Raw genomic sequence first — 27,022 nt, 5'->3', positions numbered from 1 at the left:
CACCGAGGCTTCTAGACTTCTGATTGGCCAACATTTCTACATGGTTAGGAATATATCGCCACCTGTTGCTTTGGCATGTTCCTAGCAGCGTTTTCCTTCATTTCTGCATTTACGTGTGGACGGGATTATTTTTTAAAACGAAAATGGAAAATCTCCGTTTTCAAAAATACCCGTGTACGTGTGGACGTAGCCTGAGACGGGAAAGCGCCGTCTTCAAATGTATGCGTGGACGGGAGGCCAAAACGGAGCAAAAACGATGCGTTTTCAAACGAAAACGCATTAGTGTGGACGTAGCTACATTCACACTGACTCACCAAAATTAGAGGACAGAAGGCACTGTACTGCAATGGTCTCCACAGTCACCAGATCTCAGTCCAGCAGAGCATCCTTGGGTACAGCTATCCTTATTATGCAAATTATTATGCAAATTAAATGAAATTAAATGGGAAATTTGAAGAAAAAAAAACAAACAATCCAGCTGACCACAACTGCAGTAACGAGCGTGGCCACTGTGAAAATCTGTGTGAAATCTGTGTATATATGAAGAAGAACATGAATAACCCAGTTCCAGTTCCCATTTTTAAGTAACAGTGTAAAGTCAGAGTATTGTATTTTACAATGACAAATAAAGGAACCTTGAACCAGTCAAATCCTGATCCATATATATGGTCATGAAGTTAATGTTACTTCAGATTTTTCTGATTAATTATTTAATATTGACAGACATTTGAATATGTTATGTAAGAGAGCTTGAAACCAAAGGGAAGTTAAAAGTAAAACATGAAAGATGATCTGTGTGATGATGCAGCAGAATTCTGTTTGCACACAGCTGAGAACAAATTCGGAGACTGCAGGTTTTATTAAGGACTAATCACTCTGTAGAAATTAGTTAAAACAAGACTTCTAATACTGATAGAAACCCAGTGGCAGCTCAGTTTAGAACTGTATATTTGGAAGATACTGAAGATAAATACAGATGGACACTGGAGAATTGGCTGTCTCCTTTGCACAATCTTGAGTTGAAACCAGAACAGTAGCATGAAGCAAGGAGAGACAGACTGAGCAAGTAAACAAAAAGGAAGTTTGCTTTTCCTAGTCAGCCATTTGGACTAAGGGCCAAGCTATGGTGTTAAAGAACTAAAACGAAGAGTTTCTAGGACTCAAAGGAAATGGTTAACTCATACGCATTTTCATCTCCAAAAGAAATGCAAACTTATCCAACTTTCTGCAGCCCTAACACCAGCAGCTATAGTGAACCTTTGCAAGGCTTTGGTAATGGTGAGTAAGCTGGACATCATAAGTATGAACACAGAATCAAGTGAAATCTATCAAATGGCTTAGTGTGTAAATTAATTTCAGGGTTTCTGCCTAAACCTTGAAGAGAGTATAATGCCATTGATGTCAAGTTTCATTCATTTAGTAAAAAAATATTAAAAAAAATATGGTCAGGCAGAGAAAGGGAAAGAGAAGGAGAGAAAACAGAAAATATTAACCACCAGAGATTAAAAAAAGAGAAAGACACTCAGTTTTTATGCTGTAATTGCTTGAAATAACTTTCAATTGCATATTTTATTAATGATGTATGTGGAAACATCCATACCATAACATCCATAAAATTAAGGGTCTATAAGGACTACCACTGTAAATCTTTCTCATTAAGAAATCATACAGTAAGTAAATTTTACTTGGTAACAAGCCAGATAATAATCATCTCTCACTGCACATCAAATCCATGTACAAGCAGAAAAACATACCATCCTCTCATTGGGTTGATAAGATTGGTCGCAGACTTTATTTGGCAAGTTAATTATGCTGGAAAAACTTTAAAGTTTGTTTCTGGTTTGATTCACACCCCAAACTGTCCTTGAAAGACTGCTGTGAGCCAGGATGACAATAACAAAGTAATGTGTGCTGATAAGGAGCAGCAAAGAAGTGAAAGCCTGAAGGTCAGTCCTGGTTGTGCTGGGAGCTCCCAGAGCGCTGAGGATTCTGCTGACATCCACCGTCTTTGTTCTGCGTAATTGGCTAAAAGACTGAGCAACTATATTTACACATCCCCCGAAGAACATTAATTACAGACTGAGAGAGAGAAAGAAGTAGCATCACTTTACTGGTAGTTGTGCATATGAATGCTAAATAAGGGATGGTAGATGCAGATGGCTTATATAAGCTTTACAATTATGGATGTTCGCTTATGCTAAAATGTTTCTGAACTAAATTTGAACATATCACCTTTCACAGATGATAGGTGATATCTTCTGTACGATCACGTCTTTTTTGTTTTTGGAAATAATGGTAGCAAACACATGATAACAGCAAAATGTTCATTAACTGTATGCTCAGTTTTTTTCCACTTTATTTGCTCATAGCAGCAAAGTCTTCTGTTATGTTTAGAAACTTGGGAACATTATTTCAAAGAAACATTGTTCTTGGGATGTTAATCCTGGTCTTTGCTGAGTTCTGCTGTTAGTATTCACACAATCAACCCTATTCAGCTCCAGGAGATTTTCGTGCACCCCCTCCAAATGCAATTGGCAGAAATTATTTGTAAGAATGTAAATGCCTTTCTTTCAGGATGTCCAGAACTTTGTCAACATCCACTAGGTGGATTGGATTGTAGCGCTAAAATTAGTTATTATTTTTAACTGGATCTGGGTTTTGTTTTGTTTTTTTAACTTTTTGGTCAGGCAGAATTTTCAAAAGATTTGCAAGATCATAGTGTGTAAGAAATACTTGTGAGAGAACCACATGGTTTTCCCAAACAGCAGACATGAACAAAGACAGCTGAATAATCATTCCAGTTTTAGTTCTTTGAAGTCCATTTGAAGGGTGCACATGTATTTGGTGCATTGTATTGTAAGTCCCTGATTATACTCTGTTGCAGATATAGACACTGGCAGCTAGAGACATCACAGCTGAGCAGTTATTCCTGGTATACTCCTTTGAAGTCCAAAGCTTGGGGCGCACATGTGGTTAATGGGTTGTGATGTACAGTCAAAAACAATAAGCAGGCATGTGGACATCTGCATGGACCGTGGTGCTCACTGTCTGATGATGAAATTTAGGTCACTTGGACCCAATTTTTCAATTTAATTAATTAAATTTTATTTATATAGTGCCAAAGGGACCCTAGTGGACCCTAATACATGTGCAGGGGCTGAAGCTATAAAGATGCCTCTAGGGTATTTGCCCACACCCAGCTTTGCTGACTGTCTACATGTTGCAGTTGTTTACTTTCACCAGTGGGCAGTGAAATTATAATTTTTTTCATGCTTCTGCCTTTTCTGCTTGACTCAGCTGTCTCTCCCTTTCCTGTTCTAGCCAAGTTTTCAACCAATCAGTGTTCAACCAATGTGCAGCATCATTAGCATCACACTGTTTTTTGGAGGATTCCATAAAATCATGGGTTTCATACATATTTGCATAGGTTCTACATAGGCATATAGCTAAAACGCCTATTATTCTGACAGCTATGGGCATATTTTAGGTGTGAGGACAACTGAAACCCAATTTAGGATTCTAGGTGTTAACACAAAGATTTCCCCACCTTTACCTGCCTCCCAGCTCACACTGTACCTAGTCCAAATGCCTGTCTGCGATAGAATTTGACCTAAGCGGCTAAAGAATGGCAGAAGACTGATGCTGTCCAGTGTAGCGAGTGATTTATTCACCATTTTTATGACCAAATAATATTTACAAAAATAAATAAGAAACTCAACTCCATAGTTAACTCAGTAGAAATAAAAATAACTGAACTTAAATCAACAGAAATTAAGGTCACAGCTACACTGACCTGGTCCTTTCTCCTCAAACACCTGCGTTCATCTACTTAAATAGTCCACTTAACCAAACAAGCTCAGCACTGGACTTTTCCATTCCGTAGGTAAGACAAACATTTCCTTACTCAATCCTATACTGCTACTCTTTAATAGCAATAAAAACTCTAAGGTGTAGTCAATACATATCACAACACTAAATCCATTTCTCTACAAACACACTCTAAAATCAACTTTATTAAATTACAAGGATTCTCCCCCTTCTTCACCTGGTGACCTCAGACTAACCAGGAAACTATAAATACAGGAAGTGAAGCTCTATTTCCTCCTTTTGATCCTGGAACACAGGTAGGTAATGTGAGTTCAAACTAGACAAATTAACAGTTGAAATAAATAACATGTTAACTTAACAAACTTTTCAGAATTGATTTAAATCAAGATGTTACATTACATAGTCTGTGAAAGTGCAAAACATAAACAAACCCGGGATAGTACATGTTTGCCTGCTACAGAATACATATGAGATATGGCTGAATCAAAACAAGAATGTTAACTAAGAATATGGACAAATGGTGTTCTCACCCACTTTGTCACACTTTCCCTTTTGGTAGTGGCAGCTGATCTATGATTGGCAGCTCCTAAAGAGGCAGAGGCAAAGAAATACTAGCAAAAACCAGGCTTGATGCACCGTTTCAAATTATTCATTTCATATTTAGTGGTGACTTGAACGAAATTCCATTAGGGATTAAAATTTTAGTGACCATCAAGTTATGTATGGTTAACATACACTGAGTGTGACACATGTAACCAAAACAAGAAAAGAACATTACATTGCATTCAAATGGGACAAGATGATATAATATAAAAAAAAGTATCCAAAAAAAATTTATTTACAAGATTTTTTTATGATAAAGATGTTAATAATCACTGTATGTGTGATGATGTTCATTCAAGGTTTTGTAGAGATTGGCCCAAGCCATCAAGGAGGAGATAGGGCACATATAGGCATGTATGCATACATATGTTACATATAGACATGTATGCATACATATGTTACATATAGACATGTATGCATACATATGTTACATATAGGCATGTATGCATACATATGTTACATATAGGCATGTATGCATACATATGTTACATATAGACATGTATGCATACATATGTTACATATAGACATGTATGCATACATATGTTACATATAGACATGTATGCATACATATGTTACATATAGGCATGTATGCATACATATGTTACATATAGACATGTATGCATACATATGTTACATATAGGCATGTATGCATACATATGTTACAATCACTATAGTAAGATTATTAACAATTATTGTCTGAACTGGTGAGTATTTTTCATTTAAAGAAAGAAAAGCATGGCACTGAGTTTTTATGTTTTTAATGGATAAGATGTCTTTTGCTCTTCTGCCAAAATGATAATAAATTCAGCAAAGGTTTGATTTCCCAGCTGGCTCTACTGATACTGGTTCATTCATCTAATTGTTTAAATCTAGCCACGATTCACAGGGATAGACAGGCAGTTTATTTAGTCACTTATTAAGTATTTTTAAAGATGCCTGCCCTTCCCTAAACCTTATTGCCAATCCCATCTGCCTCAGGTTTACTTTCTTTCTAGGCTTAATAAGAAAATGTGTTTTAAGCAAACCACCCTCTAGTGAACTAAATCATACAGACACACCCTTACATGTGTTTGTACAGAGCTCGGTCACATGCGAAACGCTCAAACTGAGACCTCACCTTTTCCTGCTGTTCACAGTTTGTATCCTGCTTTTTTTTTCTTTTTTTTTTGAGTAAAAAAAAAAAATCCTGTATTTGTGGCCCTTTGCTCTGTGACACCGAGGCTGAAAACGATATGCTGTTGTGGAAGGAACTGTGTGCGTTTTCAGTAATGGGGATGGCTGTCTGGGACCTTGTTAACCACTTCCTGTTATTGTGTGTCGCAGGAAGTGGATGGTCACTACACTACAGAAGTTCGATAGCATACTTTCAATTTTTCTCTGCTGTGCTTGTGTTCATAATTTGTAACAGATAAACACAGATTGCAACAAATTCAGGAAATAGAAAAAAAAAAACTCAGAGGAAAAAGGCCAAACCCCCCCCCCCCCACACACACACACACACACAAAAAAACATGCACACTTTCTTTGTACATAGTAACTCCAGCTTAGTTATTATGTGCAGTCTGAGCCAATTTGCCAAAATACCCCACTCAGCAAGCAGTGGACTAATCATTTATGCATCAGAAACACTGCAAATCAGTAAAGCACTTTTGAGCACAACCCACAGCAGCTTTAATCATCACAGTTAATTTTAGTATGATGCATTTACAGATGATGCTTCAGAGGTTAGTTTCAAAAGGCAGTTGATTAAGTATGGTGCTGTGCAGTGGTGCACAATACAGGGACTTGACCAGAGAGCAAGGAAAATATCAAGAGAATTATGATAAAAGGCTGCAGGGATGTAACAATCTGGATCATCAAGCTTTATTTCTCTGATATTTCACCCTGGAATTGTGATGAAACACTACACAGAAGGGTTGATAATAGAACACTTTGCAAGGTTTGATATTGTTTGAAACACAGAGACACCTGTGACTTGTAAATCTGACTTAAAAGGGCAATGTTAGGATGAAAAAAAAAAATTTGCTGCTATGGGGAAAGAAAAATCAATTCTGTAAAAGTGTTCTATGCTACAGTAGGATCCTAATCGCCTATGTTATGGCTCTCCTGCCACAGAGAATGATATACCTGAGCAGGTAAGGAATAATTGGGATTTTCCCTGCCTTTAGAAATCATTTGTGAAACTGGGAAAGAGGAAAGGGGTAATTACAGGAGCTGCACATAACCATGAACAAAAGAGTACAAGTGATAAATTAAATCTTACAAGCACTGTTGCATTTGTCTGATGTGTCAAATTACATCATGCTATGCTTAATGTGTGACCAGTATGGCTTATTTATTTATTTATTTATTTTTTACCAGGAGTAGTGATGCAACTCAATGCAACAGCCACTCATTCCCCATGGAACATGTTTTTGTGCCTCTTGTGTATTTGGCATAAATTAACAAATGCTGTTGGGTTGTAAACTATCAATTGGCTAGAAACAACATTTTCACTCTTGTTTGTTTATTTATTTAATGATTTTCTAAAGAAAAGGTACCTTAAAAACCAGCTGAAGGAGACAGGGAAAAACAGAAACGTAGGGAAAGAAGAAAACAGTTTCTGCTAAGGAGGATAGGGAGTTGGCTGATGTAATTGAGAGAGAATGAGATGGTATCAGTGCTGGGGTCATCATAAATAAACACAGGGAGGGCACTGAGGACAGCAAAGTGTGTGAAGAAGAAATACGCCTGCCTTGTGCATGTCTGTGAGAAAGCCTTCTCCTGTACGCCTTTAAGTGTACGTGTTGTCCATGTGTGTGTGTGTAAGGCTCATCTTAGTGATGGGGGAGGGGAAGCCTTCTCTTTTAAGCCCTGGGACTGACTGACTGGTGCTCTCCTCTTTAAAGAGCTGTTTGTGTTTGTGCTGCATGGAATAGAGACTTTGCTCTCTGGGAATACCCATGAGACTGTCACCTACGCAAAACACCATCACACACACAGCGTTGTCCTCTTTTAGACTCACGCATGTCTCCCAAATGCATTTCCGCAAACGCCACGCACTCGTGAGCACACTTCTCAGTAACACATCATTCACGTCAGCAGTGAAGAGCTGGGACTCAATATAAAGTGACAGCTGAAGGGGTGATCGTGAGAGACACTCTTCTTGAATATAGAGAGCAGATGCGATCGTGAAGAATTTGCAGAATTATTAGCATTTTTCACACCATGAAGTGGAGTTGACATCCTCCCAATATAAACAGTGTCAGGTAATTTGTCACACGTACTTGTCACTGAATTAACTTTTAGACACGCCTGTGTAAGATGTAATTTGGTTTAAAGCAGGCGATGATTGCACCTACAAAACAGACACAAGTGTGACTTGATAGAACACATTAAGTTTTTCTGGATTGGGATGGGTGGAGCAGGGCTCTGAATAAGTGGATTTAGTAACTGTTCCCTTCCCCCATTTGAGAAAAAGGCTGAAGTCTGTACTGGAGATAATGCAGATGATTTTGCTTAAATGGCCTCAAACACGCTTCAGTACTTCCTGTGTATTAAAAATGCTTGAGAGGAGAATAAATACAAAGCTGTTGCTGGTTTATTTATCATACCTCACATAGCACCTATTTCCTTTTTTAAATACACAAAATGACGTGCTAATCTCATTCCAACAGCAATCTTTCTCGATTGGTGCTAGTAACATTTTTGTTAATGTTTAACAATCCAAATCAGAATGAATGCAGTCAGCACACCTATCAATCACAGCAGTCTAAGGAGTGATGGTTTGAAAGCCGCGACCCAATCACAGCCATTCATTATTAAGTGGCAGATTTAACTGCAAACTATGTCAGCCCTTTTGACACTTTTGACGTACAATGACAATTTTTCCCAGCAATGACTGAAACGTAGCGCAACACCAGTAACACAGAGCTAAACTCCCTTCTAGCTGAGAAAGGAGCTAGCAGGCAGCATAAGGCCATGTGGAGTTAAGATTCATCTTTTGTGAATCTTAACTTATTCCATGTCTAAAAACAATGCTTACTTTCAAGATTCAATCATCAACCACATTTTTAAAAAAAAGAAAACATCTCTGAATCATTGTAACAAAAAATTCACCTGGCTCTGACTTTTTGCACTACATTTTAGTGACTAGCCTGATCAGCTGCTCAGTCCATTGAGCATCTTGGCAAGTAAACAAAAAATGGCTGGTTGTTCAGTCCAGCAAAGCAGTGATATCACATGTGTCTGGCCACACCTCGCAATTACACCAATTGCCCTTAGAATTATTTGCCAGTGCAATGACAAAGGCATGAACCCTCAGCAGCTCTCTATAAATGTATCAGGAGACATGGCCAACACACCACTGGGAAATAAACGTAGGGTTTTACAACCGAGTGGACATATATTTTATTTGGAATATGATTCTGGGATTCCATGGAGTCTTAAGATAAACACATTATGGAAATTTTGGGTGGTGCAGATGTGGTAGGTGAGGCAGGTTAAGTAAGAGTGAATACAAAAACAAATGCATTTATTTCTTTAGGTAGTCTGCCTGAAGCTAATATGAAGCCCAAGTCCCTGGGAAGCGTCTAATAGTCAAGGGGATCCATCTAAAAGCCAGCTCAAGTGATTTTCCACCAGAGAAAATCTTTTGGGTGTGAAGAACTCACCACCTGTAGGAAAAATACTTGCTGACACATCACGTTCACTTTTGAATATTTCTGATTTGACTCTGTAAATTTAAAAAAACAAACAAAAAAACCTATACAGATGGCTACAACATGAAGTCCTGCACATATGCCATAAACACACAAAAGTACCGCAGACGGAGACAGACATCTGCTTTGAAAGCAAGCATGTTGTGGCTAGTGTACCTGGAAACAGCGTCTGGAGAGCCCAGGGACTGAATGAGGCCTTTTGAGATGTGGGTGGTGAGGGGTAGGTCTATTGTTAAGGACAGCTGGGCTTCTTGTTTCTTGGTTACTCTCTGGGGGCAACAGGCACCCAATATGAGGAGATAGGGTTTCTAGCAACTCCCTCGCTGCTCTCCTCACATCTGTAGCTACACTGACTGTCTATCCTTCTTTCCAACAGTACTTACAGACTCTCAGGTATGACAAAACCTTTTGTTGTATTTAAGTCTGGACATGCACTAACATGTAGCAAGAAACTTTATTCTTGGAATATAATAGTAAAGAACCTGTATTGTACAGGACTCTGTAAAATAATATTAGACTGAAGAAGTTAGTTGTTTTTGTTGTTCCTTAGGTATAAACAGAGCTGGGCGTAGCTTTGATAAAGGAGGAAATTTAAATAGAAAAAAGTCTTCATTTGTTTCAGTATCATCCATTAGCATTTAGTGGAAAGGTAATTCATGTGACTATATGGAGGTAATCAGCTTTTTTGTAGTATTTCGTAAATGGCTTTTCAAACAAAGCACAACGTACCGAGGTAATTGAGCACATCTTGTCCACTTCCACCCCCCCACTCCTCCACCTCTCTCCTTTTTCCCACACTTGCCTCCTTCCTACTCTGCCTGAGGGAGAACCATGAGTGGGTGAAGCGAGCCACTTCTTACACAGTGTTCTCCTTCTGTCACCATCCTTGTTGCAGGAGAGGGGAATGGAATAAAGCTCCCAAACTGGGCTATTAAAGGCTATTTTTGTCCCTGCATGCCTGTTTCTGTGGGCTCATGCTCCAAATATAGATCTGGCACAAGTGACGCTAATGAAACATGTCCCCCTTTTCACTGGTTTAAATCTACTTATGTAATCCCTTCCTCGGATCAACAGGAGCTGGCCATACCTTAACATCTGGGCCTGATCCTGCAGTTGTCTCTTCCTGTTATTACTCTCTTACCAACTCAGTCCTGCCCTGTGTTTTACTTTTTCTTTTTTCTTTTTTTTTTTTTACCCTTGGAGGTCAGGTGCATGAGGGTAAAAGTGGGAGTATGGGTGAAAGGAGCAATGTGTTTCCATTTGGTTGATGACACAGTTCCAAGAAAAGCACTCTGGGTGTGACCTACGAGTATCCTGCCGTTCCAGTGCACAGTTACGGGAGGGAGGTGACAGATCTGTAGATGACTTTGTGTCAGATATAAACACAAATAGAGCAGAGCTCTTTCTGACACATGCCATGCACACTGTGTTAAAAATAAATAAATAAACAAGTCACACAGTTCTGTTCACTTGTTGTTCTCAACCAGGGGTGTCAAAGATAAGGCCCTGGGGCCAGAATCTGGCCCACTGGACAACTTGGGAAAATGTGACGGAGGGCATAAATGTTAGACTTAATTGTACTTTTAAAAGTTTTACAGCTTTTCCTATTATTAAAGACAACCCGTATGGCAATTTATAGAACACACTCAAAACCTCAAGAATCATGAAGCAATCATTTTGAGTAAATAACAGCTGAAATATGAAATGAAATATATAAAAGAAAGGTTTATTTATTCAAATAATTAATCTTTTTCTAAGTGTTTAGTATAAACTGAATGTATATTGGCCATTCCATTCTATTAAATCTTATATTTTCCATTGTACTTTTGTAACAAAATAACATGGAAAATTTACATGTAGGAAAATCACTTAAAATTGTGGTCAACAGTGGTCAACAGAAAAAGACAGTATGTGCTGAAATCACCAGTAATCAGTTATGTCACCTCAGATGCAGCTTATTTGTCTGACCTCTTTTTGCAATGAAATTATGGTTTGAGGTCTGAATTAAAAAAATACAAAAAGGCGAGGCAGATTTTAACAATCTCTGGTTGTGATGTTTTATAGTGGGGAGGATTTTGAATGAAGCTGTAAAACAAAAGAAAGAGTTATGTTGACATGAATGATAGGATCACAGTATTCCGAACAGACACTGGATCAATTTTGGCAAACTTGGTGATTTATAACAATAAAGCACCATTCTCTTTTATTCAATAGCTAAATGTGAGTGCGCGTGGCAGCATTCCCCTGTCTCTTTGCTGAATAGAGGTACTATGGGTCAGTGGAGCAGCTGGTGACTGGGAGGAAGAACTTAACCAGGCTTCCTTTGTGGATCAGCTGTCTCTGGCAGAGCTTTGTCATTCTAAATTGGGTCCTTTACATCCAGGGCCTGGGGAGGTTTTGACATGTAAATGGAGGACTGAGAGCTCCAAAGCCCCATGATTACTCACTAAAATGCTACAGGGGCCAAAAATGGTTCCCTGAGATGTGCCACTGGAGGGGTAGAGGGGGAGATGTTCTATCTTCAGTCTGTGTTCTTACCACAGACTGAAGCGTGCCTCAGAGTCAGGAATTATGGTAATGATCTGGACACCAAACACCCTTAAGAGAGTTATTCACCCCTGATACAGGGATACACTGTGTGAGCATGCAACATGTAAACTCTGTAAAAACCCAGTGGGACAATATAGTTGGTGCAATGAATAAACCTGACTATGACACTTTGTTTATCCCCTGAGAAGACTGACAAGTAGTAGTAATGGAGAAAAGAAACGTTTCCAGTCACATTAAAGCCAGTTTGCAACATGAGATTGCTGTTGGTTTTTATATTTAGCTAAAAGTATGCACAACAACCACAACAACAATAGAGAACTTGATTTAAGCTGAGGTTCTGGAGTTTGTATGTAACACATATGTGGACAGTTCACTGTTGGCAGCATTTTATTGCATGTCATTGGATCTATCCACTTTATAGTCTTTTGTGCTTAACCTGCTCAGGTGTGGTCCATCCCTAACCAGTTTAGCTCCACCCATCAATTTCCTAGAAGAAAGGTGAAGAAATGCCCTGCAGCAATCACGCTAAATATTACACAAGATCCAAACGCTTCAGCTTTTTCTGAGAAACAAAGTGTACAATCAAAAAATATTTATTCTCAAAGTGCTGACTTTAAGCAATTACAGTTTCCACCAGATTTCGTTAGATAAGTGCAAGGTGAAACGTTCATTTTAATGGAGTCTAGTCAAATAAAATGTACTTGATTTGTATGCATTCAGTTTATACCAAGCATATTTTGAATTATTTGAATAAAAAAACTTTGATTTTATATATTTTACTTGCATTTTAATTACTATTATTATTATTATTATTATTATTATTATTGCTTTATATGCAAGAGGACCAAGTAATATTTTTATGACCATAGGACTGAAATTGTTTGGTATTGTCGTATTTTGTAAACTGAGAGGCTAAAAATGGGTGGATATAAAAATCAATAAATGTCCTTCTTAACATCAAAATTACAACAAATGTAAACCAAAGAAGTAAAAAAATATTAGTAAGGATAAGCTGGAGGAGGTGGCTGGGGAGAGGGAGGTCTGGGCCTCTTTGCTTAGGCTGCTGCCCCCGTGACCTGGCCCCGGATAAAGCGGATGAAGATGGATGGATGGATGGATATTAGTAAGCTTCCAAAAAGCTAAAATTAACAAATCACCATATATTTAATTAGTTTGTAAACAATGAATTTAAATAAAAAATAAAGAGAAAATATACTTTTTAGATATTTGTCAGAGTTAAATGTTTCAGATCCTCTAAATAAATTTTAACATTAGACAAAGATAACCTGAGCAAATACAAAATATAGTTTTTAAATGCTGATTTCACTTATTAAGAGAAAAAAGCAACCCAAACCAAATCTTTCCTTATGTGAAAAAACAATTTCTGCTTAAATCTAATAACTGGTTGTGTCACCCTTGGCAGCAAGAACTGCAATCAACCATTTGCGATAACTGGCAGTGAGTCTTTCACAACGCTGTGGAGGAGATTTGGACCACTCTTCTTTGCAAAATTGTTTTAATTTAGCCACACGGTAGAGTATTCCAGCACGGACAGCTTATTTAAAATCATGCAAGCGAATCTCACTGCGATTTGTCCTGACTTTGACTAGGCTACTCCACAACATTCTTTTTTTCTTATTTGTTCGCTTTTTGAGCCATTCACAGGTGGACTTGCTGGTGTGGTTCAGATCATTCCTGCATAACCCAGTTTGCTTCAGGGCACAAACTGATGGTCAGACCAACAGGTAAGGAGCAGAATTCATGTTCCTGTCAATTATGGCAAGTCGTCCAGATCCTGACCATCACACATTTTGGTCAGCAGTGGTTTTCACCTTGAAATTCTCTTCTTGTTGGTATTTTGTTTTGGTAGTTCTTTCTTATTGTTGAATTATAAACTCTGACCTTAACTGAGGCTTGAGTCGTCAGTGCACTGATGAAGTAATTTGAGTAGGCAGTCCACTCCTGGGAAGGTTCAACACTGTCCTAAGTGTTCTCCATTTGTGAATATTCGCTCTCATTGTGGCTCATGTATTGCCCAAAGCCTTAGAAATGGCTTGTACCCCTTTCCAGACTGATTGATGTCAGTGATTTTGATGAATGTGTTTTTGAGTTTCTTTACATTGTGGCATTATGTGTTGCTTTTTGAGATCTTTTAGCCTACTTCACTTTGTCAGACAGGTTCTATTTAAGTGATTCAACAGCTCTGGCATTAATGTTGCCTAGGTGTGGCTAATGAAATGTTGTTAATCTCTGTTAACTCATGAGTAAGTATGAGGGGCAATTACTTTTTCTCCCTCAATAAACGGAATCATCATTTGAAAACAAATTTTGTATTTAGTTGTGTTATATCCGGTTAATTGGGTTATCTAGTATTAGGATATATTTGATGATCTGAACCACTGAAGCGTGAGAAATCTGAAAAAACAAAAAACAAAAAGAAATCTGGAAAGCGGCAAGGACTTTTTCATGACACTGTACAATAAAAAAGTGCATGAAAACCATCTAACAGAAGCCTAAACTTTAATCATTTCAGCAACTCTATAAAATGAAGCTGACAGCCGAACAGCAACGCCCCAGTTAGGTGGTTATTACGTCTGTGTGCCACATGTGTGCATGTGCACAGGCTGCAAAGTGCCCAACACTTCCAACTCACTCACTTGCAGAAGAAGCTGTGCATGCGTTTAAATAGATTTGCAACACTGCTTTAACCGAAAGAGCAAATAAAAACAACTTGGTACTTTTGAACATGCGCCAGAGCTTCAAACATATTGCATTTACACAAACAAAATACACCGTGGCCTGAATAATGCACATCACACATCTGGAGCACGTCTGTCTCGTATTAGAAAGAGAGAAAACCAACAGCACAGAGCTGCTGAGTGGCAAAAGCAGCAGACATACAGGAAGTGAAATTTGCTCAATATACTGTAGCCTGGGGCAGTTCGAGGCATAATTGCTGACACTCCTAGCTTGGGCCATTCTGTGCTGCTGTGGTCAGGGAAACCCTTCTGTTATTGACAGCTGCCTGATGCACGACACACAAAAAGGACATGACACGATGCATGTAAACGTGGATTTATCCTTGTCCTCTATGCTTGCACAGCTTATTATAGAAGGAATCTAGCAGCATAATAAACTAGGAATTCCTGCCTGCTGTGGCAGTGCTTCTTTCCAGGCTGCCCTACTTTCCGCCTGTGGCTGTTGACTTGGATTATTTGTTCTGAATGGCCACGTAGCATAGTTTTTTTCTTTAGTTTTCTGTTAATGAAGAAATATGGTAGCTTGGCAATTGGAGCAAAGAATACTTATTCCTATTGCAGTGGATCTGCAATTAATATTTTCCCTCAGCGTCATCACAGTTGTGAGGTCAGGACTGTGTGTATAAAGAAATGTTTTTCACAGTCCTTAGAGAAGACTGTGATAATGAGCTTGAATTATTAGCAGTCCAAACAGCTTAAGTTGCAGAATGTGTTTTAGAGCTGTAAAGCACTTGATAATATGTTTACATTTAATACCTATCAAACAGTATCTGATCCGATGCATCTTTGCAGTACGCTGACGCAGTAAGAGAGAGAGAGAGGGGGGGGGGGGGGGGGGGGGGCACGGGAGTATGGGGGGTAAGGAGATGAACAGAACAGCAGATAATGACCTCAGCTTCCATCTGCTGGGCACCGCAGGGCGGAGACACCTTCAACCTGCCATCGGTCGGTCGCCACGGCAATCTGCCGCTCCCCATCGTCCCAGTGACATCTGCTTTTGGGTGACTGAAAGATGAATGCAGTACCAACCGCATGGGCACAGAACAGACGTCACACGGACCTCTAGACGCGCACACTAACACTGCGGCACAGATGGCCACAGACACACTACTGTGGAGATTACAATCCAGGCATTCTCCACTGCCTCTAACCTCTCAGTAAAGTGGATGTAAAATAATCACAGATTTGTACCACTGTTAGCTGTGACTATGTTTTGGGTCTCTTCCTAAAGAGATGGCATAGACTACTACTGGCTGGCATTTCAAAAACCCTGCCTCAGTGCCGTTTATTTTGGCTATCTAATATCCAACCTCCTGTTACACTGCTCACACATGACATAAGCTTCTACTGTTTTATGAAATCAGCATAGTGTTTATGCCTGTTTGAAATCATGACTCTGTTTGTTTTTAAGAGTATGGGGATTAAATGTCTTTGTTTACTAGTACTATGTATCTATGGCAATATCGTTTCGCTTGACTAGAGTCCCCAGCTACAGCTGTCACAGTTATTTAGTGCCTCTGCGGTAACCTTGGAAACACCCATCCTGCGTACAAGTGTTTTCACAAAGTGAGATCCTGATAAACAGGTGACGAGCTGTGAATATGGTGATTACATACAAAGCAGTCGGGGAAAAAGTAACAAAACCACCTTATGTGCTGAGTTCACTTTGAGGAGAAGGACAGCTGAAGAGAGCGAGAAGAGAGGGAGAGAGAGCTGGGGGGTGGGGCGGCAGTGACAGGGGAACAGTGGAGCAGAGAAAGCAAAGGGAAAAAAAGGGGAATTCAGGTCAGTGTTGTGGATTATACATGCTGGGCTGGACATTTTGATCTATCTCTGGTTTGTAGAGAGAATGAAACACTGGGTGAGAAAGGCCAGTTGAGTGATAGATGGATAAAAAAGAAAAAGCGGGAGAGTGAGAGCACGAGAGAGGAGCTGCAAAGTGACATGATCAATTGTAATTGGCTTTCATAATTTCTCAGGGAGCAGGACTGAAACTTTGTCGCAATCATCTCATGAGACAGCCAGTTAGATTTAAAGGGGGAGCTGACAGGTTATGCTTGGCTTGAAATATTACTCAATTCCCAGATAGATAAATGTGATCCCAAATGAAACTGCTCTTTGAAATCAAGGAGGTTAAGCTGAAAGGGGTATTTTTGAGAATCAGAAGTTGAAAAAGTAAACTCAGCCTTAGATGCAGAAGAGCACCAAGCGTTAGCAGAAACAGGCTAATTTCACTGGGTTGACTTGCAGGGATGACTGAATGTGTACTGTAGTTGGGTTAAACAGAGCTATTTAGAATCAATAAAAGCCATTTTTTTGGTTGGCAGAAAAATAAAATATCTGTCAGACCAGAGTCAGAGGTATCCAAATGTGAAAGTGTGTCAACAGTTTGTTTACTGGGTCAAGAAGAATCTAGGTCATCCTGGACACAGATGTTTGTTTTTCTGTGATCCTGCTTGATGACCCTAAGTTGACCACAGAAATATCTGAGTCTAGTAAATAAACAAGCTACAGCCCAAAATAATTGAACAAACTATCTTAATTTTAAATATGAAGATTGTTTTCAGTGAATATCCATAGATGTTAGAAAATACCGTTTTTCCTTGAGATGCTCTACCAGGCCTTTACTGAAGCCACCTTCAGCTGCTGCCTGTTTGTGAGTGTTTCTGAAGTGAGTTTTGTCCAGAATAACTCTAAAGCATGCTCTACTGGGCTGAGATCAAGTGGCAGACTTGGCTACTGAAGAATATCCTATTTCTTTGGTTTAAGAAAGTAGTGGGTTGCTTTAGCAGTATTCTTTGGGTCATTATTAACCTTCTCTGAACTTTTTTTCAACATTTGCTTTTCAGTCCCATACACTTCAGAGTTCTTCCTCTTACTCATATCTGCAGTCATAATATCGTCAGTAAACACTAGTGACTTAGATCTACTTGTGTTTTCTGACTGTACCTACATGGACGTCTTCACCTTTCTGCACTCCTTCCTGACTTCTTTTGGCTGCTCACTAAAGGATTCCCCACAGCGGATCATTTGCCTACATCTCACCCTATCCTGAGGATCCCCTTCTGTCACACCAACCCTCTGCATGTCCTCCTTCCCTACTTCTCTGTGATCTTTTTCTTTTCCTTCTGCCTGGCACTTCCATTGTTTAATCATCTCAACCAACTTTGTGTCCAATCCACTAAACTCTGCTTGTCTCTCTGAAATATAAAAATGTGTCATTGTCCAAAAAGTTACAAACCTAACTCTAAAAATCACATCTTACCCATCTGACATTTAAAGGGCTATCACCTCTGTTTTCAAGCTGAATCATGTTAATTTAATGTGGGTGGATAAGTGAGAGTGTCCTATTAAAATTCAAGTTAGAGTTTTATATTCTCACATTGTGCTCCTTGTCTCATTGCCATTAGATCTGGCGTCTCAGCAGGCAGGCATGTCCAGCCTACAGTTCAGATAATTTGTTTTTATAAGCCCACCTGTAACATGACTTTGCCCATATCTAATAACATTAATCAAACATATCCTATTGCAACCTTTTTAAATAACTCATTTTAATTTGAAACGGTCATTAGTTCACCTTTTTTCATATTTTTCTGTGCCATTCTCTTTTTAGCTTTTCTTTAACCACGATGTGGCAATGGAACTCAAACTCTTTATTCGGCTGAAAGAAACAGCTAATGCTTTCAAGTCTTGAAGATTAGCTGACCTGACCTCATGATGAAACACTATCTGGTTTTTGATTAGCCATGTAAAATGTCACTTCCATACATTAGCTTCAGTTACCAGAGGCCAGTGAACTTGCACAACGGATGAACTAAACCTTTTCAGCTGCATAAAAGCGATCCATGGTATTCTAAATTGATCCACTGGTTAGTGTTCGTCTACACTCTTTGTTCCTATTACAAAATTTCAGTATGATCTTCAAATTATATCTTGAATGTTACTTCATGTGACTTTTGAAGAGATGAAAAAAGATCCTTTTATAAATACCTCTTCTTCTTCTGGCTACTCCGTTTACGTCTCCCTATAGCAGATTGTCTGCCTCAGTCTCACACTACCCCTGCTGTCACACAAACTCTGCATGTCTTCCTTCACTATATCCTTAAACCTTCTCTCTGGTCCTTTACCATTCATAGTCCCTACATTCAAAGTCTCTACTCTCACCTTCAGGCTTCTAGCTGTCCTTCCCTCTCACTGACTGTGAATATGCCTTCCCCCTCTACTCTTTTTTTGTCTTCATCAAACAGTACCTTAGTGTCCAGCACCCAGCAGGGGCACGAGAAGTACACTGGATTGTGGCTCCCACTATTAATTGGTTACATTTTAATTACTTCAACTTCAGAAATGAACTTTATTTCAACCTCAAACAATTTATGCCCCATTTGGCACGAGTTTTGTTTAGATCAAGGGTGCTGATAGTGCCAACCAGGGGACCTTGCTAATATTATGTGAAGCCTGCATGACAAGAAAATAAAGAGAATAAAGAGAAAAACTACAAAAAAACCAATAGAACTAAATAGAAATTTTTACAGTAGTGCTTACACTTGTTTGGCTTGTATTTGTTTTTTCATAGAAACAAAAACATTGTTACTCTACAGCTGACTTCTGGAACTCTTGCTATCCTGTTTCTTGCACTACAGTCTTCAAATTCAACATCACACTAAGAAGATTCCACCCTCTTCCCCCAGCCATGTGTGGCAGCCCACAAAACACACACACACACACACACACACACACACACACACACACACACACACACACACAAAATCACATGTTCCCTAGTACACACATCATAGGCACCTACTCACACGTGCCTCCTTGCTCACTACATGAACACACACACATTCAGATCCTGCTGTGCCTGTAAAGTCAGCATAGCTCTCAGAAATTCCTCTAACACCTCCTACCCCATGCACACATACACATTTGAACACGCATGCTCGCACTTGTGTGAACCCACACAATTAATGTGAAATCACATCCATCTTCCACCCCGCTGCCCCTCCCCTGTTCTCCATTACAAATAGCTGAGGATTGCATTCTCTCCCTCTAGCTTTGCCTGATGTTGTTTTTACATGTCTTGTTGTGTGCAATACTCTCCCTTATGTAAGACAAAATTACCCAACATGAGTGTTATTCTCAGTGGGGGTGATTGCACTGGTGCATTCCAAACTCAATGAGTGATGGAAGGAGATTGAGAGAGAGGTGAGAGAGAAATAATTTTTCCTTAATGATTATCTTCATTGCAGCCCTGCTGCACTCAGTGGTCTACAATGAAGATAAGGGAGGGAAACTGGAGGGATAGAGGTATCCTGCAAAAGCCATGAGTCAAAATTAAACTCACAAGCACCTGCTGAGCTACCACAACCCCCTAGAGTCAACAATGTTAAGTGGATTACTTCTTTGCAGATTTAACCCTTACTTTAGCATGAGTACTGAGGAGTTTTGATAAACACTGACCAAAAGATAAGCAGGCACTGTGTGCAGTTCAGATCCTGTTTGCTCTTTAAAGAATCACATGTGCTAAGAGAGGGATCTGAGAGTCAGTAATATAAGTTCTGGGGGGTTTTGTTTCAGATTTTTCTTCATGTACAGTACTGTGCAAAAGTTTTGAATCTCTCCTATTTTTTTTTTTTTTTTGCTGCTAGGAAAATGGAAAATATATAGAAATACAGTACAGAAATACCTTTGAGTTTGAAAGTCAATATTTGGTATGGTCACCTTTGCTCTTCAGCACAGCGTTAGATCTCTTAGTCAAGCTTTATTGTCATTTCTTTAGGTAGACTTCAGAAATGGATCTCTGGGCTTCTTGAAGGACGTTCAAAGCTCTGCTTTATATGTTGGCTGTCTTTTATTCTTTTCTCTGTCAGGATGATCCCACACTGCTTCAATAATGTAAAGGTTCAGACATCAGAGAGGCCAGTACATGACTGATAGTGTTCCATTGTATGTTTCTTTTCCAACCGGGCATGTTTTTACAGCATTGGTAGAGTGTTTTGTGTTGAAAACACTTTCCAGATATCATTGTTTTGTGGCTCAAAATCTGATAGTATTTTTTCTGTGTTCATGATTCAGTTTAACAAAATCCACAAATCAGCTGTCTGAAATGCCGCCCCAAACCATGACACAGCCTCCACCGTGTTTTACAGATGGTTGAAGACATTCATTGTTGTACCTCTCTTTTTACTTCCTTCATACATGTTGTTAACAAATTGAACCCAATAATTCATATTTGTAATAATGTTCTAGTCTTGTGTCAGATCTTTCTTGATTTTTTTTCCAATTTCTTAAGAACATTACTTGTGGATAACTGTTTGGACCCATCATTCCTTCCTTTGTCCTCCACTTGTCCTGTTTCCCCATATTTCCAATGTCACACTGAAAACCATGGTAAGCTATACCATGTGTCCAGCTAATAGGTATGGGAATCAGTTTGCAAACTGTGTCATCTTTGGCATTTGTTGTTTCTTGAAATTGAAAATGTCTTTTTCCGATAGGCTGATAGTAACAAAATCTTACTATCAATTTTTCAACTTGGTTCTTTTCAAATTTTTCTGGTATCTGTAGACACATCCCCGGTTCATTCCTTGTTTTGGTGCCTTTTTATACTTGAAAAATTAAATGGTGAGCGTTAACTTGCTTAACAAACAAACAAACAAACAAACAAAGCATTCATCTGAAAAAGGAATGTTTTGAAAAAACAGCCAATGTCCAGAGAGAAATCCTGAAAGAAAGCCCAGAGAACTACTGTTGTAAACCATTATAAAAATTAGAAGAAAGTCTCATTCCCTGGAACCAAAATATAAAGAAACAAGATGTGGCTCATGTCTTTTCTACAGTATTAAATCTAAAACAGTCTCTCGGTGAGAATTGATGAACCTTTGCTCTGTGCACATCAGCGCTGAATCCAAACTTGTTATCAAACAGGTCATAATTCACATAGACCCAGCCACTTTGGTTCTGGTTGGGTCATGTTCCTTCATTCTTTTAAACATGTGATCCAAAGTGATATGTCCTCCTATCAAGTCGTTCATTGTCCTTGCACTCCTTCACGAAGACTTCTCACAGACTAAGCAGGGGGCTTAGATACTGACAGAGACAGATCCTCTATTGATAAGGACACCGAAATAGAACACTTCATTGTATAACACTGTAGCTTCTTTGTGGGCACTGGCATGCCCACATGAGGTATGGGACAGGAATAGAGAGAGACATTTGACTGATACTGGGTTATTGTTGGCAAACTAAAATGTATGTGGAATTGGGAGCGTTGCACGGTTATGAAATACTCTGAAAAAATCTAAACATGTTGAAAGAGGTGTTCAAGTGTTAACCCTATGAGTTACACACCATACAAATATTTGTACATCAAATCTGAAAGCTGCACTAATGAGTAGCTTCAGAAAGACATAAACTGGTCACACAAAGAACTTTAAAATTTGCTTTGGTCAGTTAGAAAATGCCTTCCTCTGAAAACAACAATATTAAGATGTTTCATTAATATAGGAATTAGCAAGGACATATCTCAGGTAAGTCATGTTTAAATGGTAAATGGTGTCAAACTTTGAACTTGATAGCATCAGAAGTATCAGCAGCGAGTTGCACCTCTCTTTACTGTGACGGATATTCACAGCTAAGTGGTGTAAGCAAGTCGAGCAGTCTTCAGTGCGTGAAGAGGTTGAAATAACTGAATAACTGAGTTAGTGATAAAAGGACTGCTTGTTCGGCTCAGTCTAGCATCTGACTTGACATGACATGTGGTTTAGGAGTGCTAATGTGCAGGGTCACAAGGCATCAGGGCGTATCTCCTTCTAGAGTATGATCTGTTATCAGACTGACTTTTTTAATGTTACTGGTGATTTGACTGCCACATTGATTATTTTAGGAAGCAAAATTCCATTTGACAGTTAGAGATTAAAGTAAAATCAATTATTTTGTATTTTGAGAAAAACGTTACACAACTGAATTGTTACATAATGACATATGTTACATAATGACAATTCATGATTGTTTGGTCATTTATATGGTGTATTGTTAATGATGTATACACATTTGCCCTTTCTTAAAATACGAAATACTGAACATCATTTCAAATTAAGACAGAAAAATTAAAGACAAGAATCTCCCGTGGATCATGTTGGCTTTGACACATTGATCTTGTCACCGTTCCCTCGCTGAAAAAGTCTTAACTGCACATACATAATAGCAGTGCTGGTCAAAGGCCACAATCCTTAGTTCCCAGGCTTGTTTGCACTTTACACACATTATTTATAATGGGATACAGAACTTGATGAATGAGCCTCCATGATTTTGCTCTCAATCTCTCTCTGTTGGGCAGGCATGTTCTGCTAAAGGGGGGCTCAGAGAAGAAAAAAGAGGAGAGTGTGCTTTTTAAATTAATCAATCCTCATTTCCCCCTCTCGTCTTAAGCAGACGGACCTCTCCTGGAGGGGGGTCTGTAGCAGTAACAGGGGGAAAAAAGCACAAAACTGTCATCTGTTTTCAGGTGGCAGAGGCCCAGCTTTAGCTGTGCATTGGCCAGGAGAGTGAAGAGATGGACAGGAAGAGTGTAATAAGGAGGAGTAGGGGGTCATAAGGATTGAGAAGAGAGGAAGGATAGAGTAGAAAAAAGGAAAAAGGGTGAGAGGCAGGTGGTGAAAGTAAGCAGGAAGAGAAGCAATAGGCAGGAGAGAATACTAGGCCCCATACTAGGAGTTGGGTCGGGATAATAGCCGAGGATCATGAGATATGCTGGTCTCCATACATGTACAAAGGCAGCTCACAGACGACAGTGCAGTGGCATACCGGGCACTGATCCAGTCTCATCCCCCCATGGGAAGAGTCTCTCGTTCCCTCTGTTGGAGTGTCTCTCTCCCTTTCTCTCTCACAAATCACTTAATTCCTATTTCTCTTTCTCTCCATTTCACTCCCTCTCATCTCTCTATTGTCATCGTTGGTCCCATGTTATCCAATAAACTCTCACTCTCAATGCTTTTCCTCACTGGTGCTCATAATCAAATTAGATGTGCTCCAAGTAGCAGGAGGAGAGACCAGTAGAGACGCCACAGACAACGCCCTTTAACTGACATTTATTTTCTCAATAACTTGTGGTTTTGGCAAAGAGAATGGTAGGTGTTACACTCCCATAGAGATGCATCCGCACACATGTGTATTAAATAGGTTTAAGATAATGACAACAAACTCAGCGTGAGTTTCCCCTCAAGGTCTACGAGCTGCATTTCTCAGAGAAATTACAGGTCACTTTCGGTGTGTTTACAACCACACATCCTTTTTGTCACATGTGGTTGTCACTATAACTGTAGATGATTGTGTGTGTGTGTGTGTGTGTGTGTGTGTGTGTGTGTGTGTGTGTGTGTGTGTGTGTGTGTGTGTGTGTGTGTGTGTGTACATATATGTGCTAACCTCTCAGATCTCAAACTGACAACAACACCAGTTCACACGAAAATACAATATTACACAAATATGATATATGTATATATAAAAATAAATAATACATTTGTAACATTATCAGTGGTTACCTGAATTGCTGACTTACAGGAAATTAGAAGTCAACAACTGTGATAAAAAATACATTTTAATGATTCAAAACTTTGCTTTTTATTGCTTTGCATTCACTGTATTCTGGACTAGATTTGAGTCCCCCGTGATTCTTTAAAGAGTAAACAGGTTCTGAACTGCACACAGTGCCTGCTTTTCTTAGTTTTTATATTGTTGTTTTAAATAGAATACATTTGGTTTTGGTTTGGTTTTATGATCATAAGTGGTTTGATTTTTCTAGTTCCTTTACATTCTTTTTTCCTCTTTACCTTTGCTTTCTGACCAGTATCTATTTAAAGCTGTTTTGTGTGTGTTTATGTGTGTTTTTGTGCATGCGCTGCTCTGCTGCAGTACAGCACCGATCATTATTATCCATGCTACCCACATGCCTAACCCCTAGAAGCCACAGCCACTGTTTATCCAGCCCACCAACCACATGAGCAGCCATAATGACACTAATTGCCCAAGAGCTCACTCTTCCTCTGAGTGGTTTTGAACTGCATTGTGCCTTAAGAGCCATCTGTGTTCCCATCCTAAATCGATTTGTCTTTAAAATTCCAAAACTACAAGAGGACAGGGAAAGGCACCACTCTTATTCATAAATAATGTGTGTTTGGCATGAGGGGTGTGGGCTACTGTTTCTGTGTCTGCTTGAGCTGGGAGTTGGCCCTCTCTTGCCCACTGGAGGTCTGGGAGAGTAGAGCAGCTTGTGACATCTGACCCTGCTGCTATGCAGCTTACAGAGAGGAGTGGTGGGGAAACCTGCCAAAACAAACTGATGTTTGACTTTGGTGGAATATTTCTCATCATTCTTTTCTCGTGGATAATTCACTTTATTTGCACAACAGGGAAATGGTTGTTTTCATTATGATGATATTAGTCATTTTTTTGAGTCACTTAATTGAAACACAAATAATCTTCAGCAAAAAAAGCAAGCAGTCTTTTATTTATGATTTCATGGAATCAGATAATTGTGCTTTTTATAACTAATGTAATCAATTACAGATAATTATACAATTAAGGCAGAAATTAACACATACTTTCATCCTGGATTTAACTGCTGAATTTTCCCAGCTGCCTGGTTAATCATCTGGTTTTTAAACATCAGAAAATTGTAAAATTCTCATTACAAGATCATAGTCCAACAGTTAGCATAAATGATCCTAAGGAAGTCTAACATTTCCTTCATAATGATTCCTTAAGACCTGAATATATTTAGCCAACAAAATGTTTTGGCAATAAGTTGCCTTTGTTGTGTTTGTTGTTAGCGTAATTCAAACCATAGCTACTAACCTCATGCTCTAACAAGACAACATAACCACATAATAGGAGACAACAGCTGTCCCGATGAAGTTTAAAATAAACTACATCACTTCTTCTTTTTCTTCTTCTTCTTTTGGTTGCTACCTTTAGGGGTTGCCACAGCAGATAATCTGTCTCCAACTCACCCTATCCCTATAGCCTCCTCCTCTGTCACACCAACCCTCTGCATGTCCTCCTTCGCTACACCTATGAACCTCCTTTGAGATCCTACTTTTTTCTTCCTGCCTGCCAGTTCCATTTTCAACATCCTTTATCCAATATATCCACCATCCCTCCTCTGCACACGTCCAAACCATCTCAGTCTTGCCTCTCTAAGTTTGTCTCCAAGCTGCTTAGTTTGAGCATGTTCGTCTGATATACTTATTTCTAATCCTCTCCCATCCTGGTCACTCCCAATGAAAATCTTATCCTATTTTACACCTAAAGTTCAGTTCTCATAAATAAACATATCTCATCTGTCTGTGCGCAAATAACCTTGAGTGTCAAAAACAGTGCTATATGTTTCAATACGTCTATTTTATTGGGAGTTAGGTCAACAAGTTTCGCTCTAACTTAAGCTTCTTCCTTTTGGCTTCTCTCGCTGTTTGAAAAAGGTATACACACTGATAGTGTTGCATTTATAGAGAGTGACTTTGGATGTTGTGATACACATGACCACTAAGCATTGCAAAATACAACATTGCATGGCACTCTCTTGTCATTTGCATCAAAGAAAGTCTACATCAGACTGTGGGGGTGGTGGGTGCGGCCTTATCCTCAGATATGTTTTGCAAATAGGTAGATTGAGAGAGGTGGAATTAGCTTTGAATGGCTCTCTTGTATTTTAATGTTTCAAAGACACGAGGAAAGCACAGTAGTTCTTCCTGCAGGAGGTTAATGTGTGTCTCTGCTCACTTGTCAGATGTAATTGAAGGGAACAGCTTATGAAAATGAGGTGGCAGGGACGAGGTCTTTAATTAGATCATGGACAGAAATGAATTAGAATCACCACTCTCATTACCCACAGCAAAACTGGAGCAGCACAACAGTGAATACAAAAAACTTTAATATCTTCGAGGCTGTGTTAGGGTGTAAACTGGGTTTTAAGTGGGACTAGTGCTTTGTCTCATTGTGCCACACTTGCCAAACAATAATACATGAGGACATTGAATTTCTGTGTTAGTAAATGTAAGGCTTATTTCCTTCCAGATCATTATTTATTAATAGTATTATTATACTTGTGAAAGGTCAAGCTTTAGCCTGCTTAGGGGATGAATAATGCAACATAGAAAACTGAGGACATCTAGTGGTGAGTCGGACAAATATGATAATTAGAATAAAGTTCTTCTCCACATATTTTGACTTTCAAATTAGAATAATAGCTATATTTTATTTTTTGCTTTATTTTAATTAGTAATCACTACTAAGCATGATAATATCTCATCACAGTAGTGGAGAAAATCTGTCAATTTATACAAAGAAAAAAAAGATTAAGAAGGCTTTAATAATCCAAAATCATTTTCCTGATGATTTTTAATTTCTAGTTTCAAAAAAGCTGCACTGACCTTGAAATGCTTTACATTCGCCCCAGTGTGTAGACTCGGGCATAAAAATTCGACCGTAGCTTAATCTGTAAGGCAGAGTTTCTCCGCAGTTCAGCTCTCCCATTGGTTAATCCTGTGTGAGCGGCGCCCAAGGTTTGCCTGAGCAAACAAAAGAAAG

General features: G+C 39.0%; 1 long non-coding RNA gene across 1 annotated transcript; it reads right to left on the bottom strand.

The window, feature by feature from the left end:
• Positions 1 to 3,611: 3,611 nt before the first annotated feature.
• LOC143421103 (uncharacterized) lies at positions 3,612 to 27,002 on the bottom strand. Its single transcript, XR_013100853.1, has 3 exons — positions 26,866 to 27,002; positions 4,363 to 4,414; positions 3,612 to 4,113 (listed from the first exon to the last, which is right to left on the bottom strand). It is a non-coding gene; the product is annotated as an uncharacterized LOC143421103 (long non-coding RNA).
• Between the last annotated feature and the right edge of the window lie 20 nt (positions 27,003 to 27,022).

The sequence above is a fragment of the Maylandia zebra genome, linkage group LG11 (genome assembly GCF_041146795.1).
Source record: "Maylandia zebra isolate NMK-2024a linkage group LG11, Mzebra_GT3a, whole genome shotgun sequence".
NCBI lineage: Eukaryota > Metazoa > Chordata > Actinopteri > Cichliformes > Cichlidae > Maylandia > Maylandia zebra.
This window is presented reverse-complemented; position numbering and strand designations above follow the sequence as displayed.